General features: G+C 36.7%; 1 protein-coding gene across 5 annotated transcripts in view; it reads left to right on the plus strand.

Annotated features, from left to right (window-relative positions):
* LOC128207366 (papilin-like) overlaps positions 1-18,171 on the plus strand; it is a 172,263-nt gene that overhangs the window by 120,591 nt on the left and 33,501 nt on the right. The gene's annotated exons all lie outside the window — the stretch shown is intronic.

Below are 18,171 nucleotides of genomic sequence, written 5' to 3' on the forward strand. Positions count from 1 at the left end.
AAAAGAGTTAGAAATTTGAATTTTACTATAAAATAATTAGTTTTAAAAAGCAATTTTAAGGCAAGTTGCTTATATACTGGAGATAAGTATTTTTCAATTATTTTCCAGTTTCATCTATAATATCCTCTACAAAAAGTCAATTTTATTATCAATTTCTAACTGTATTCCTGTTAAAAAGATAAAGAGTTAAAACAAAAATTATTTAAAGCACAGCTTATTTTTGCACACTCCTATTTAAGCTTTGGCAACAGAAAAATGTCAAAGTATTATATTTAATGCCTAGTATGGAACCAAAAATATTCCAAGTCTCAATTTACGCCTTTTGCTTATTGCGAAAATGTCTAAGTCCAACTTTACGCCTGGTTTCGAAAAGTTACGCCTAGTTTGAATTTACGTGTCTTCATATTGGGATATTTTACGCCTGGTTTTGGGTTCGTTTTACGTGTCCTGCTCCTTTAGACACGTAAAGCACACGTAATACAGAAAACCAGTTGGTTTCCGCCTGGTTTCCGTGTCCCAACCAGCTGGTTTACGCCTGATTTTTTCGTACGGGATATACTGGCCCGTTCCCGACGCTGCACGACTTAACTGGGGTGCGCGGTGCCACATTTATCAGGACCAAATTTTAATAGTCACCTAGCATGGTGAATAATTTAACAACTGTAAAATAGATGCAAGTGGATTTTTCAGATTGAGTGATGCAATTGATTCTAGCAGTGCCGTTGATTTTTCTTTGGCTTGAAGTATTGTTTTCTGCGCTTAAACATTTCTAAATACTTTTTTCAAAATAATTTTGGATACCCAGAAATTCATGTAATTATTTCACCATTCTATTCCGCAAATGATAAACTTTTTTAACTATGTTAATAACATTACATGAAGCTTGTTCCAAGTGGTTTCATGGGAACGATGAGAATTGATGTATGTATAATGACTGCTCCCTGGTGTGTGAATCACAGCTTCCTGGAGTGTGAACCCCTGGGGTCGTCTTCCTTCATTGCCCTCCTAACCTCCTACCCTGGCCCTGGTAAACCCATCTGCTTCACAAATACACCATCGCTTTCTCAACGTCTCCCCTTACATGTGTAGTTATATCTACAGATTAATTATCCCTTGTGAAATACTGTACAAGACTAGTCAGTTTATGAATCTTTTCATCAAAGGCATGTCATAACAGTTTTAGTTTTTTCCCAGGCAATGGTTTTACAATTGGCTCCATAGCATGTTTGTTGGTATATTGACAGCCTGAAAGGCAATTAAAGCTGCCTGTTTGAGGCTGCAACGCTAAACATTAGACAAGTGACAGTCTGCTACAGAATGTGCCAGTGTGACAGGGAAGTAGTTACAAGTGCTGTATAAACATTCTGACACCCACTCTCCCCATCACATCCTGGTGCAGTGTCGGTCAAGCTCTTTGCTGTTCTTGCAGAAGGCTTGAGAATTACCTTTTTCCGCTGTATGTTAAGGGCTTTGGGAAATACATATACATGTATATGTTGTAATGCCATGGTAACATCTACATCAGGGAGTCAGAGAGAATGAATAGGTTGACTTTCATTGGGACATAATTCATGAATCTTTCTTGTTAAGAAGGGGTCATGTTGGTCTCTGCAGTAATTTTGCTATATAAGCAAAATATGTATGGTAAGGTAATTATTCAGTCCTTGCATGATTGGCGGTATAGCAGATGACAGATGGCAGAAACAGTTGATTTTGGTGCAATTTTCTTCCCTTTTTTATTCAAACTCAAGGTGGGTTTTTTTGGATAAAATCGGGATGCACGGCTGCTTCACCTTATTATGAACATTGTGCTGTAACCAATCATGAACAAACAGTGCTGCAGTGTAGCATAATAAGACAGAGTTTCACTCATACTATATCTTAGCAAGATTTTGTTTGAACTTTGGAAATGGAAAAGGTAATGATGGTATATCAAATGTTATATCGGACTCGTTGGTTATCTTTTAATGAAAATCAGAATATTACACCAAAGCTTGTGTAACCACATCCATTATAACTTATCTTTCATCCTAAAGTCAAAATCTTAGTTAAACATTGTGACATATTGATGTAATTAAGTCAAAGATATTGCTTGGGTGATCACAGAACAGAGATTTATACATGTATCTCATATCATGAGATTTTTCTTTTCCATTTTTCTTTTATTCTTATATTCATTCATTATATATATTTCAGTCAGTTTAATATTTTACTTTTATCTGGAAGATACTGATACCAATGATTATTTAATAATTAATTTTGCACCGCAATAATGGCCATTATATGAACTGAAGTGTTGTCTGATACATCACCAGGCATTTCAAGTACAGAATGAAACAATTGTAGGTGATAGATTTCTAGTGATTTTAATTTCTGCAAGTGTTCATGACTCATCCAGATAATTATTTTAATGAAATACAACAAAGAGAATTATGATATGTTATGTATCCTTCTGAGAGATGAGTTTTCCAAGGCCTCCCGGGATTCTGATGCCATGTAACACAGACTGTGCACAGTGCCATTGAAAGTCGCTGAGGTGTTACGATAAAGCACCTTCATCATCGATTATGTAACACTCAATTCAAAACCCTTTCTGAAGCTAATCAAGCAAAGCATTAATAGTTTGCATGTTTTATGTCTGATCATTTTCTCGTCAGTAGGATGATAGCAGATCTTCAATCCCTGATGGTGCAGGAAAAGTGGTGCTGGTACTGTGAGTCATGACTTTATGTCAATAATTCTGCAACATGGTGAATGCTTCTTCATTTGCCATTCTTGTTCTGTGTGTTATAAGCTAGATGGTCAACAGACATGATATCAATAACAAAGAAATGTATCAGACTATTTCATAGATTTTAATCGGCTTGAATTCAAGTTGGTCAAATATTTAAGCTTCCTTTATGTCATAAGCTGTGTAACAGTCATTAAAGATAATTTACTTAAACAAGTAAGTTAGTATAGTCAGACAGTGAATTTGAATTGAAAAGTCAACTTGAAACAACAAAAGGTCATTATTGGGGGTTTATCAGTCATGATCTTGAATGGTTTTAGGGCTTTATTGTCCAGTATTTACATAAGATATAGCAGACTGACCAGGCTGGAGTATTGGTTTGCACCTGCTGACCCCTACAACAAATGCCTGATGGGGACCTGCATAGTTATCTTCCCTTGACCATTGGCTCATCTCTATGTTCCAGTCACCACTGGCATTTTGTTCAAGTTTAACTAAAATAAAGGCAGTCCAGTCTTTCAATTGGAATTTAAAAAACTTTTTAACTGCTCAATTAATTACAGGTAAAACATCTTTATTTTTAACAAACCAATTTGAAATAGCAAACATCATTGCCGATTAATATGCTTGATCTAAATACCTCTAAATTTATCATGGAAGAGATTTTGGAAGTCATGAACTTTATTTTCCCAGCTCAGGGAATAAATCTTAGCATTCATCCAGTTGACAGTTTTATTGTGAGTTAACAGGGTTGGATTTAGTAACAGGCTAATATAGCCCTTGGATGGGGCTCAGATAATGGGTGTTTAATGCCCAGTGGTCACCCAAGGTGTTGCAATGTTAATGATCAGTCCCAGTAGCTGAAACTGACCTGACTGCTTCTAAGCTCTTGAAAAGGGTGCTTTGTAGGTGGTTTAAACTTGCAATGTTGCAAAAAAAACAACGGAGAAAACTACTGTCAGCGAGTAGCAGGTGGGGTTATTCTAATTGTGCTAAAATATTGCACTAACAAGCATGATGTCCTTGTATTGGCTTTAAAAAAGAAACACCCTTGTGCATGATTGTAGTAGATCAAGGTAGGCAGCATCTGGGATTGGGGATTATAACAAAATTCATGCAATAATAGTTGTCATGAAGACAAAAATCTAAACAAAGTTAATGGTATTTATTTTACAGACAAAAACATTTATATAAACATTCTTTCTGCCTCCAACTTACTAAATTACAACTTCTGCAGTTTTTTAAGAATAAGATGAATATCAGATTTATTTCAAACTTTTTAATTATTCTCGCCCCAGCATGTGTCCAGGATGCAGATTTTGTGGATTACTTCTACTCATGATGGGATTATGTTGGCAATTTTTCTAAAACATCCGAACAATTATGTCAATAGGGGCTTTCCTTAATCATGGTTCGAGTTATGTATTTTACAGACATCCGGCTTTGTGGACGACACAGTCATTAAGATCAAAATCTTAAATACTTCTACAAAAACTTCAAAAATCAGCCCAAGGATGTGCCCAGTTATCTCCATTCACTGATTCAAAATTACGATTTCATGGTCAGTTTGTCACATCATTCCATGAAATTGTAATTAGCTGACCAGTGTCCATCAGATTGGTGATGTCTTTGAAACTGACCAGTGTACAAGTCAGACTGACCCTACCTCCTTGACCAGTAGTGACCAGCAGTTATGAGCCAGTATCAGTTGGGAATGGGCGGCTGTCAGACTTAAAGCGGTCAACTACTCAGCTACCCTTTGATACTATTAGTAAGGTAAACAGTGGCCATAGTTGTACAAATATTGACAGTGTAGGTGACACATGTGTGGCAAGATGAGGTAATTCTGGATGCTGGAGTGACTGGTTTCAATACATCTCTGATCAATGCATTTCACTCCTGTCACCTGAGGTGTTAACACCTTCATCTTCAAGCACCAGCATTGTTTGTTATATGTAATGATTTGTAACAATAAATGTTCATATAAATAGCTATTGTTATTTTGTAAAACTGTTAATTTTATGAGATGAGTCATCAACTGGTCCTGTTCAAGGACATTTGCATATTTCAGCTCCTGAATGAATGCAAGCATGAGCCATTTGTCTTGCATCTTTCTAATCACATTTCATGCTGTAAGTCAGCTATCAGTTTCTCTGAAATTCTCATTGATATGGTTTCACTATTGCCATGAGGGGAGTCCATGTCCACTGCCCACAGCAAGGACAATGTTACACATTTCTTGATTTCTCAAACAATTACATCTGGTAAAATTGTATATTTCTGATGAGGAGAACAGGATTGGGTTATTGACAACATTGAACAAATAACAAATTGGTTGGTACAGTATTCAAGTGACGAACAAATTCTCAACTATTACAACACATCCATATAAATTTGTACTAATTTAAAATGTTTCACTAATTCAATAATGAATTGCTAAAGAATGCTTGAGAAAACAATTAAGTTAGTTTGAGATGACCATGATACCAGGAGATTAATTTGAATTCACAAATTACTGCTGATGCAATTGAATGTAAGTGAAGTCACAAAATACTGCTGATGCAATTAAATGTTAGCGAAGTCACAAAATACTGCAGATGCATCAGAATGTTAGGGAATCAAAAAATACTGCTGATGCAACAGAATGGCAGGGGAAGTCATCAAATACTGCTGACGCCCCCAGAATGTCAGGGAAGTCACAAAATACTGCTGACGCCCCAGAACGTCAGGGAATTCACAAAATACTGCTGACGCCCCAGAATGTCAGGGAAGTCACAAAATACTGCTGATGCACCAGAATGTCAGGGAAGTCACAAATTACTGCTGATGCACCAGAATACCAGGGAAGTCACAAAATACTGCTGATGCACCAGAATGCCAGGGAAGTCACAAAATACTGCTGACGCCCCAGAATGTCAGGGAAGTCACAAAATACTGCTGACGCCCCAGAATGTCAGGGAAGTCACAAATTACTGCTGACGCCCCAGAATGTCAGGGAAGTCACAAATTACTGCTGACGCCCCAGAATGTCAGGGAAGTCACAAATTACTGCTGATGCACCAGAATGTCAGGGAAGTCACAAATTACTGCTGATGCACCAGAATGTCAGGGAAGTCACAAAATACTGCTGATGCACCAGAATACCAGGGAAGTCACAAAATACTGCTGACGCCCCAGAATGTCAGGAAAGTCACAAAATACTGCTGACGCCCCAGAATGTCAGGGAAGTCACAAATTACTGCTGACGCACCAGAATGTCAGGGAAGTCACAAAATACTGCTGATGCACCAGAATACCAAGGAAGTCACAAAATACTGCTGACGCCCCAGAATGTCAGGGAAGTCACAAAATACTGCTGACGCCCCAGAATGTCAGGGAAGTCACAAATTACTGCTGATGCACCAGAATGTCAGGGAAGTCACAAAATACTGCTGATGCACCAGAATACCAGGGAAGTCACAAAATACTGCTGACGCACCAGAATGTCAGGGAAGTCACAAAATACTGCTGACACCCCAGAATGTCAGGGAAGTCACAAAATACTGCTGATGCACCAGAATGCGAGGGAAGTCACAAATTACTGCTGATGCAACATAATGTTAGGGAAGTCGCAAAATACTGCTGACGCCCTAGAATGTCGGGGAAGTCACAAAATACTGCTGATGCACCAGAATGCCAGGGAAGTCACAAATTACTGCTGATGCAACATAATGTTAGGAAAGTCACAAATTATTGCTGATGCACCAGAATGTTAGGGAAGTCACAAATTATTGCTGATGCACCAGAATGCCAGGGAAGTCACAAATTACTGCTGATGCAACATAATGTTAGGGAAGTCACAAAATACTGCTGATGCACCAGAATGCCAGGGAAGTCACAAATTACTGCTGATGCAACATAATGTTAGGGAAGTCACAAAATACTGCTGATGCACCAGAATGCCAGGGAAGTCACAAAATACTGCTGACGCCCCAGAATGTCAGGGAAGTCACAAATTACTGCTGATGCACCAGAATGCCAGGGAAGTCACAAATTACTGCTGATGCACCAGAATGCCAGGGAAGTCACAAATTACTGCTGATGCACCAGAATGCCAGGGAAGTCACAAATTACTGCTGATGCAACATAATGTTAGGGAAGTCACAAATTACTGCTGATGCACCAGAATGTCAGGGAAGTCACAAATTACTGCTGATGCACCAGAATGTCAGGGAAGTCACAAATTACTGCTGATGCACCAGAATACCAGGGAAGTCACAAATTACTGCTGATGCACCAGAATGCCAGGGAAGTCACAAATTACTGCTGATGCACCAGAATGTCAGGGAAGTCACAAAATACTGCTGATGCACCAGAATACCAGGGAAGTCACAAAATACTGCTGACGCCCCAGAATGTCAGGGAAGTCACAAATTACTGCTGATGCACCAGAATGTCAGGGAAGTCACAAATTACTGCTGATGCACCAGAATGTCAGGGAAGTCACAAAATACTGCTGACGACCTAGAATGTCAGGGAAGTCACAAATTACTGCTGATGCACCAGAATGTCAGGGAAGTCACAAATTACTGCTGATGCAACATAATGTTAGGGAAGTCACAAATTACTGCTGATGCACCAGAATGCGAGGGAAGTCACAAATTACTGCTGATGCACCAGAATGTTAGGGAAGTCACAAAATACTGCTGATGCACCAGAATGTCAGGGAAGTCACAAAATACTGCTGATGCACCAGAATGCGAGGGAAGTCACAAAATACTGCTGATGCACCAGAATGCGAGGGAAGTCACTAAATACTGCTGACGCCCCAGAATGCCAGGGAAGTCACAAAATACTGCTGATGCACCAGAATGCGAGGGAAGTCACAAAATACTGCTGATGCACCAGAATGCCAGGGAAGTCACAAAATACTGCTGATGCAACATAATGTTAGGGAAGTCACAAAATACTGCTGACGCCCCAGAATGTCAGGGAAGTCACAAATTACTGCTGATGCACCAGAATGCCAGGGAAGTCACAAATTATTGCTTATGCACCATAATGTTAGGGAAGTCACCAAAAACTCCTGATGCAACAGAATGTTAAGTAAGCCACAAATTATTGCTGATGCAACTGAATATTAGAGGAGTCACAAATTACTGCTAATGTAACAGAATTATAGGGAAGTCACCAATTACTGCTGATGCACCAAAATGTAAGGAAAGTCACAAATTATTGCTGATGCAACTGAATATTAGAGGAGTCACAAATTACTGCTAATGTAACAGAATTATAGGGAAGTCACCAATTACTGCTGATGCACCAAAATGTAAGGAAAGTCACAAATTATTGCTGATGCACCAGAATGTCAGAGAAGTCCTAAATTACTGCTGATGTGAGGGTTTATTAACCCTATATGAGTCATTCCAAGATCAATTTGCTGAACCTTAAGGCCTTTAAATGATTTCATATAGTGAAAAAATATATGTATGTGACAGTGAATGCGTAACTTCAATTACATGAATGACTACCAAAACATCTATGAATTAAAAGCCCATAAAATGTCGGTGTTCATTCACTGCTATAGCAAGTTCACAGTGCTTGAAAAGAGATAACTGACGGATAAAGTTTAACTTGACTGTATGGTGGAGTAGTTTGGTTAGGCTTAGTACAGGCGTGGACAGGGTATATGGTACAGTGTATTGACCATTTGTGGACGGCTCAGGACTAGAGGAGAGAGTTTACCAGTGGATAGCGCACTACCCACCAGACTGTGTGAATGAAATCGGGAATTTATAACAGCCTGTGGTCTTTGTGAATCGTGAACTTGATAGGTTGTCAGATCAGATGTTTGCCAGCCATGGGACTATGATACATTGCCGTCAATGGTTTAAATACTGTTTTTTTATTTGTTAGAAATTTAAGTCAGCTCTGAAATTATATGAATGGAATATAAATTTTAATGTGCACGGCTTAAGATTTTCCTTACATGTGAAGTTGAGGATGAAGCTAAGTGCAATGGCAGAGATAGGGATTTGAATATTAATGAACCAGTCTTCCATATTAAGTTAGGCACAAAAAATGTTGATGGATTTATAGTTTATAAATGTATTCTTTTGGCTCATTTCGTATTCATATTTGATGTTGATTATGTAAATTTTATAGGGAAAGTGCAAAAGTTGGTTAATTTTTTGCCTAAATGAATGAATTATTTCATATCTGATAAAGTATCATTGAAATGCACTTTTTGCAGAATAGAAATGTTTAAACCATTTTCATGATTAGATAATGAATTTAGAAAAGCATGAATTATTTTGAATTGAAGTGACAACACATTAATGTTTGTGGTATTTAGTTTTCAATATTTAATACTGATAAAATATCCAATTGTTTAGCTAATCATATATAGAATTTTATGTAATGCAGTTTTGAAAGACAAATACTGGCTTGTTCAAATATTTGTAGAAACTTTTATTTGCACATTTTAAAGGGTGAAGAGAGTATAAATTTATACAAGTGAGCAAAATGACATTAACTTGAGGAATAATTTCTTGTGTGGCATTTACTAGCATGATGTTTTTATAAAAGTGCAATAATATTTGAACCATTGATGGCATTTGTATCTCTGGATGTATTTTACATATAAAGACATATATGTATATATATACAATAATGTGATATAAAACTCACTTCTTTCGGATAACTTTGTGAAAAATTGGATTAAGATATTTTTAGTAAAACAGAAACAATGTGGAGGTTACAACATTTCGACGAGTGTTTTGTTGGAATACTGCTGGTTATCTCAATGGGGGGGATGAAGTGTTCTGCGGAGGAAATGGATGACAGTCCAGTGCTAGGTGACAGCTCGTGGAGCACGTGCAACATGGCCTCAGATCGGGGTACGAACTGCAAGAAATGGACTGTACGCTGGTACTATAACAAGACCGAGTGTGACCGGTTCTGGTACGGCGGATGTGACGGGAATGAGAACAATTACGAGACCAAGGAAGAGTGTCTGTCTGCCTGTAGTCAGGATAATAAGGGTACAGGTACGGAAATATCTCTACGACAGAATCCTCTCTGTTGCAATGTGACAGAACACAGGCCTTGGTCCACTTTAATTATGATGAAGAATTTATAATTATTCCAAATGAAATCTATATTTATAACTGTCCAATAAGCTTAAGTCTGTCCTTGTCAATCACATAGCCCTACTGTAAGGCTTTATCCACCATCCATCATTTTGATGTGCCCAAACTTCTCTTAAATGTAAATTGGGTATGGTCACATCAGGGTGCTTGTTTACTCAGCAATGGGGTTATTGCCCCAATTTGGACATTCAGATATTATCTGAGTTATTGAGGTTTAAAATCTTAAAACTTTGGTGTATATCTTCAGGAATGTTCATGCATAGTGAAGCAATGTTGTGCATCTTCATCAGTTTCATAGTAAAACCTGTACATTATGGGGTTATGTCTCATGCATGAAAGCTTGGTGATGATATTGCCTTGTACCATTTAAGACCTTTTACAGAAAAAAAAGCTGACTCCGCAAAACTAAAAAGCTGACAATCAGATGCTGATTAGATTGTGTCCTCTCTTTCTTTTCGAGTCCCCTTTCCCTGCAGTGTTCATTCTAGATATGGAATGTGGGCTTTCAAATTCAATTTGGTGAAGTTCAGAGTGATATTGACTTCAAAGACAGAAATTTCCTTTATCGATATTGCAAGACATATTTGTATCTGAACAAATATCATTATCATACTTGTATCAAACTTGGTGTACCGACACATTCATGTTTCACTATATGGGACTGTACAATCTAAGTGATACTGATTATTGAATGATCCCAGTGTCTGTCCATATTCATGCATATCAACATCTCTCCTTCCATACATCTTAAATGATATATACAGTGACATGGTCATCTTCCTATGCTTCTAGGCCTTATTTCAATTGACTTATAAACATATGAAACTGGACTCACACATTCAGAAAAGTTTGGTTTTGAACTCTATGTGCTTAAAAGTGAATCACTATTTCAACAAACCTGTTTGATTTTCACCACATTATGAAACCCATTTCCCATTTGGTGTGTGGCCATAAATGTCCATTAAGCCTTTAAATCAGATAGTTAACCTGAAAACCCACAAAGTAATTGACCAAAATCCAGGCTTCAATTTGCACTATTTAATATAGAAGTTGTTTGATGTTGTTTTTTGTCTTCATTATAAGATGTCACAAGTACATGTGCACAAAAACACATGTCTTGCTAATGCTTTTCTTGTATTGTTTTAATTTCTTCATTATTACTCATCCATTGTTGTGCAGTGTAACAAGAAGATTACAATATAAAAAAAAATGTATTTATGATTGCGGTTAATTGCTGAAAGCAACATTTAATATTTCATTCATTTATACACGCATTCGCATTCGCACAAGGAGAACGAATTTATGATTAATCTGTTAATGCACGAGTCATTAAAATAAAAAATTATTTCATAGGTTTACAAAACAACTGCATGTTCCTGTAAATAAATTGGGTTTTAGCTCGCCTGGTGTCACTCTGCAAAAACTTTTATCATCGCCATTAATTAAATAAAAACAATTTAAGTTATATGAAAGCAACTTGTTTTTCTTGCCGTTAACAATACGTGGAAGACTGATATTGATAAAACAGTAGTCTGAATATTCTGACTCCTTTTGAATGGTTTTAGTAACCAAATAAAGAATTCTTCCATCCTTTGCAATGCTTAATCATTTGATAGTGGCGTTTTGCCTTATTTGATATTGAGGGTCTGAAGAATTGGCTGCCTTTCACATTACTGCAGGTCTGCAGTTTCTGTATACGGTATTGATAAATTGTTGTTTTTGAAGCTTTTACTGAGGAGTCTGCAATGCTACCATTCGTGGAACATCTCCAAATTTTCTTTAAGGATGAGATCGATCCACTGCCTCATCTATTGATTTTGGATTGTTATGGATTGCATGATGTGTTACTTTCATGTGATGATGTAAAGGAATGGAGGAGCAGGCCATATAAGGAGTTTTCATGAAATCTTAATTAATGTAGTGCTGATTCATGATAAGTTGAGAAAAATCTTAATTAGACTGTAAGAACTTCTGTAAGAACTTGTGTATTAAAATCTATTCTTTCTTACCAATCAAACTCCTAAAGCAATGCCTTATTTAGTGTTAATGGATGATCGAGTTGCTTTGATGTTTTAAGTCATATCCTTTGCCATTCTTGCAGCCAAGTTGCACAAGTTAAGTTACTGTTCAGAATGTGCCTTATGAAAAATTTATTTGTTCTATGAGGTGTAACATGAGAAATTGTTTGTTTCTGGTTCCTGATCTACCCTATGTCTTGATTTTTGCACCCGACTTCTTTTTATTGCAATTAGACACTTTTTTCTGACCATTATTTGTTTCAACTTTTGGAATAAATTTTGGTAGTTCCATGCACATGGGAAAATGCTTTTATATATACTCAGACCACATTTTAATGGTTTTCAGTGGAAAAACAACCCTACTAAAATAAGTCAACATACCTATCTTATATTTTTAAGCACTGAAACTGGAAACATTTTTTTTCTTTTTTCCCCAGAGTAAAATGCTTGTTTTAATATTTAAAATCAATCTGGTAGTCGGGCAGCATTTGTTTACAGCGCAGAGTACTTTTGAGCCTTGCCATGTTTTCAGTAGTTGTGGAATTTCCAGCACATGTTCATTGACTAGGAAATGGCCTTAGATTACATCAGTCTCTGCTTTTATGTCAGTGTACCTTTTGATTACAGCAGTTATTGTCAGAAGGTGTTCCCATTCATTATAACTCATTACAGCTAATAGCATGTTGTTTTTTTGCGGGGAAAGATGCTCCAGTGATGAAAGAGGAGCAAAGCTCTACAGGAAGATAAGGTGGTGTTTGACAGGGTCCCCCGTAACACTGGCTCTCTTCTAGTTGGGAGAAGTTTATAGCTGTTTTCTTGATGATAGATCATTACTGTAACAAAAGCTTTATCTGAAAAATTAAAGTTTTGTTTCCTTGTGAAAATGCTTTGAGAAGACATTACAAAGGAGTTGTATTGGATGAAAAGATAGGTAGATCATAATGGTGTCCCCACTAGACAACCACCAGATAAGATGATTTTTTTGTATTATTTGATAAAATGATTTGGTTATCATCAATAAGAAAAATACAATGATGGATTCCAAAACATAATGCATATTTTGCAGATTTCAAAACTATTTGATAATATACATGTAAAACTTGACTCTTAATGTTAATTATTAGTGCAAAAATGCATCAAAGATAAATATTACTTCTTATAATGATAAATCAAGATCCTGTTGGTGGCATTTCTGAAAAAAAAAACCCATATCATTTTGAAGATCAAAAAGAACTCCCTGTGTAGTTTCCAAATGATGTTTCCTCAATCGGAATGATTAATAAAAGAGTTTAACATGTGTAATCAAATATAAAAGAAATTAATGTCAAGAAAACTGTTATTGCATAATTTGCAATTTCTAGATGAACACAGCAAGCTGTCTTTGAAGACAGATGTATCTGATGTATCAAGTATAGGCACTTAAGGCACTGGTGGATTGGCGGGGAACTTCTGACTTTGGACTCTGACGTCTCTTAACCCTTCAGGGCGTCGATACACATGTATATATAGCTCCTGAATAAAATTCCCCGGGGCTCTTCTGTTTAAAAAAAAAACACATGGTGTTTGCATATATAGCACTGTTGTAAACAAAACTTGGATGCACATTTCAACACCTCCGACTGGTCATGTCTGATTCTATTGTCAAATATATATTAATACTTTTATAAACATTGACTCAATTTGATTAATATAAGAACTATGTGTTTGTCTTGTCAAACCAAGAACTTTTTTTCTCCTCTTGAGCAGGTCATTTGGTTTAGCAAAAATTGTGTTTTTGTCCTTGAGCAAGTCATTTGGTGAAGCAAGAGCTGTGTATTAACCCTTGAGCAAGTCATTTGGTGAAGCAAGAGCTGTGTATTTGTCCTTGAGCCAGTCATTTGGTGAAGCAAGAGCTGTGTGTTTACCCTTGAGCAAGTCATTTGGTGAAGCAAGAGCTGTGTATTTGTCCTTGAGCCAGTCATTTGGTGAAGCAAGAGCTGTGTGTTTACCCTTGAGCAAGTCATTTGGTGAAGCAAGAGCTGTGTATTTGTCCTTGAGGCTGTCATTTGGTGAAGCAAGAGCTGTGTGTTTACCCTTGAGCAAGTCATTTGGTGAAGCAAGAGCTGTGTATTTGTCCTTGAGGCTGTCATTTGGTGAAGCAAGAGCTGTGTGTTTACCCTTGAGCAAGTCATTTGGTGAAGCAAGAGCTGTGTATTTGTCCTTGAGGCTGTCATTTGGTGAAGCAAGAGCTGTGTGTTTACCCTTGAGCAAGTCATTTGGTGAAGCAAGAGCTGTGTATTTGTCCTTGAGGCAGTCCTTTGGTGAAGCAATAATTTTCTTTCTCAGCCAATCAGTTGGTAAATCAAGAGCTCTTCATTTGTACTTCAGCAATGTTCCTTTTTATGCTAAACTATGCTATAAGAACCATTATGTATAATGTCTAGACCTTTATAAATTAAATTTTATTTCTGTAAAAGTAAAAATTCAAAAACAAGTGCAAAGATTGAAATACTTAATTGAAAAGAAATAAAATTAACTCATCACTTTTTCTGAAATACTACACTAGTGTTGGCAGTGGAATGCAGCTTTTAAACACTGACTTCAGATGGTTATAAATTGCAAAATAATCCTACAATTATAGGGCGTCTTGTCAAAAGGGGTCACATTCGTACAGACAAAAGCCAGCAATGCTCAGGTGATGCATCAAAATTCATGTGTCATTTAAGACACATTAGAGACACACTTACACAGTTTCAGGTTTCAGGCATGCTATAATTGCTGTACAGTAAAGTTTACAATGAATAAAAATTAAGGAGCATGTTTCATTGTGATATATATACATCTTGCATATGAGATGGTAATAATATATCACATTACAAGTATAGAATGGGGATGGACCAGGAGAGATATAAATCGGAATTGTATTTCCCCATTATTATTTGCATGTCAGGTTGTGATAAATCTCTACAGATATGTTATAAGTAAATGTCCATCTTTGTGATGCTACATGTCAGTACCACCTACAGCATTGAAGTCCAACATGGAAACCCAGAGAAAGATGAATTTCCCTTTTTATGGCCATGTCCATAGCCAGACAAAAGTATATGTGAGGCCTGTGCTTCCAGGGGGATCTGGAGCATGGCCATGTCTGAAACCAGATCAAAGTATATGTGAGACCTTTCCTGCCAGGGGGATCTGGAGCATGGCCATGTCTGAAACCAGATCAAAGTATATGTGAGACCTTTCCTGCCAGGGGGATCTGGAGCATGGCCATGTACATAACCAGACAAAAGTATATGTGAGGACTGTGCTTCCAGGGGGGTCTGGAGCATGGCCATGTGTGAAACCAGACTAAAGTATATGTGAGACCTGTGCTGCCAGGGGGATCTGGAGCATGGCCATGTAGGAAACCAGATCAAAGTATATGTGAGGCCTGTCCTGCCAGGAGGATCTGGAGCATGGCCATGTGTGAAGCCAGATCAAAGTATATGTGAGGCCTGTCCTGCCAGGGGAATCTGGAGCATGGCCATGTGTGAAGCCAGATCAAAGTATATGTGAGGCCTGTCCTACCAGGGGCATTTCTCATTGCAATGCTCATGCAACATCGAGCCAAAAACAGTGACTTAGTATAAGTTAGAATAATTTTCTTCCAAATTATTGTTAAATATATAATGTTTAAACTAAAAAATTAAATATGGCCAAAGTCTGTTAACCTAGATAAATAATTCCATACTTATGTGGGCGTGTATGATTATTCTTCATGTATAATAATACAAAAAGTATCCAATAAATCCAGACAGGATTCCATATAAGACATATGTAACATAGGTATCTGATATCTTGGGGGGAAGTTATTATATATTCAGGGCTTTACAAGTTGTTTGAAGTATTAAATATGAGCAACAGGGCTGATAAAATGTTTAAATACTTGAAACAGGCTTTCCAGTTTGATTACCAAAATATTACAGTGCCTATAATTTATAATGTCTGGGATTAACTGGTGTACAATGGTGCCTGGTGTATTTATACCAGTTCATTTATCAGTGCCCCACCCTACTCCCAGTGACAATGTATAATTATATTGTACATGATTTAAAAGACCTAACCTTTTGTTACTTCCACTCTTTCAATTGTTTTATTACTGGATGTTTCATTGTTTTCCAGTATTAAACATTAGATAAAAAACTTACTGGAGCAATAGCCAGACCAAATTGTATAAAATTTAAATAATAATTTGGCAGAGAGAATATTTTTACATTAAACCAAGCAATAGCAATAATGTATGTGATACAGGAAGTGACATCACATTAAACCCATAAATATTACTGGTGCAGCTGGAAGACCAAAGGGCATTGCAGAATACTACCAGTTACTAGTTTAACTAAATATTTGTTGGCAGTTATGTATTGTTTTTTATTGTTTTGTTTTTGTTGCATGGGGGCCATTTGGTCCTGTTGCTATTAACAAGAGTTTGGTTAGGAGTAACTTGACATGAAATATAAGAAGTTACAAGACATCGGTAAAGAGTAACTAGACATAGATTGTAGGTTAAGAGCAACTAGACATAGGTTACTAGATATTGGTAAAGAGTGTCTAGTTATAGGTGTTTGCTCTTGTGCTGTCCATGTACTCATGTTGGCAAAAGGTAACTTAAAGACAGGGCAGTCAAAGTGTCAGTACATTGAACCCTCCTGAAAAACTATTATAAACACTTCTCCACTGTCAAATGCCTTTTCCAGTGGTAATGCGTTTTGATAATGATTAAAAAAACCAGGTGTTTTATGATACCCATAGGTATGATTTGAAGATAGATCAGTAATATTTCCTGATTTTTGGTTGATTGCCTGATCAAGGGGCACATTAAGTGTGTGAATGTGTTACTTGCTAGTGATGAACCTGAACATGTTCATCAGATTAACAATATATCAATAGTTGTATCATCACTACTACAATTTTATGAGTTAAGGGTTCACTCAATACAACTGTCTGTAAAACTTCCAAACCATATTCTTGTGGTTAAAATCAATTAAATATGATGCATTGTAAGTGCATTTTGTGGATAATAATTATGATGATAATAATTGATATATAATGGTAATTCACAATTAAGCATTTTATACGCATTTTATACTTTTTCATATAAGCAGAGTTACGTATTTTTTTCTTATTAAAATAAACGGCCTGTATAAAACAGAGTGCTGACTTATTTTCTTGTTGGAATTAGAATATTACAGCCAAGTTGATTTATGTCGATGATCAATAATAAAATGGGAGTATCAGGGTGTGAAAATCACTTCATAATCCTTGTATATGGTAAAAATCACTTACAATAATTGATTTATTCACTAATCATTTAATCCTATTATGATTAACAGTTTCAAAACATTTAATTACTGCAATATAATAATCATGGGTTAATGCCACAACTATTATGATTTACAGTTTCAAAACATTCAAATACTGCACTATAATGATCACTTGGTTAACACACGAGGTACTAAGGGACATTAAAATATAGAAGGTTTTGGTACCTCACAAATATCATTCTAACAAAAACTCACAAATATCATACTCTTTGTCGTTTTTACCAAAGAAATGCACTCTGTTTCATTTTGACAGAGTGTTATAAGTACTTTCAGCATTTGATTTGAATTAATTCTGTAGTAAGAAAGTTCACAAAAATATGGTAGGAGTCATTTGTGTTCAAAAGATTATATGGCTCAAAGGCAAAACAGGAGCACTTAAACTTGTTCCCATCATTTAAGTAAATGCGTTTTGCACATTTCCCATGGGGTCCTTTGTGGGACTAAACTGTTTGTTGTTTATATTTATTGAGTAAGAACACCTTTTAAACATGTCTGGTCTTTATGGAAAGTCTGTAGTTTCTGTCATTCTATTAAAAGCAGGCCTCCAAGCACAGTGTGTAGAAGATGCATTATCCTTATGTCTATCATATTTATGACTAATTTTGTACCATAAATTCCTCATCTTGTCTTCCATAACATGAGCTAGCTCTTGTAAGTCTCTGTTCAAGAGCAAGATTATAAACAAAGATTGATAGCTACAATGTAAAGCCATTATTGTGTGCTTTGATACTGCATCAAAATACAGTTATAGTTGTACAAACCCCTGGAAGCGGTCTATGAACACCCCTAGAAGCTGTCCATGAACACCCCTGGATTCCTACCATATACACCCCTGGAAGCCATCCATGAACACCCCTGGAAGCCGTTCATGTACACCCCTGGAAGCCTACCATATACACCCCTGGAAGCCATCTATGAACACCCCTGGAAGCCATCTTTGAACACCC

The sequence above is a fragment of the Mya arenaria genome, chromosome 11 (assembly GCF_026914265.1).
Source record: "Mya arenaria isolate MELC-2E11 chromosome 11, ASM2691426v1".
NCBI lineage: Eukaryota > Metazoa > Mollusca > Bivalvia > Myida > Myidae > Mya > Mya arenaria.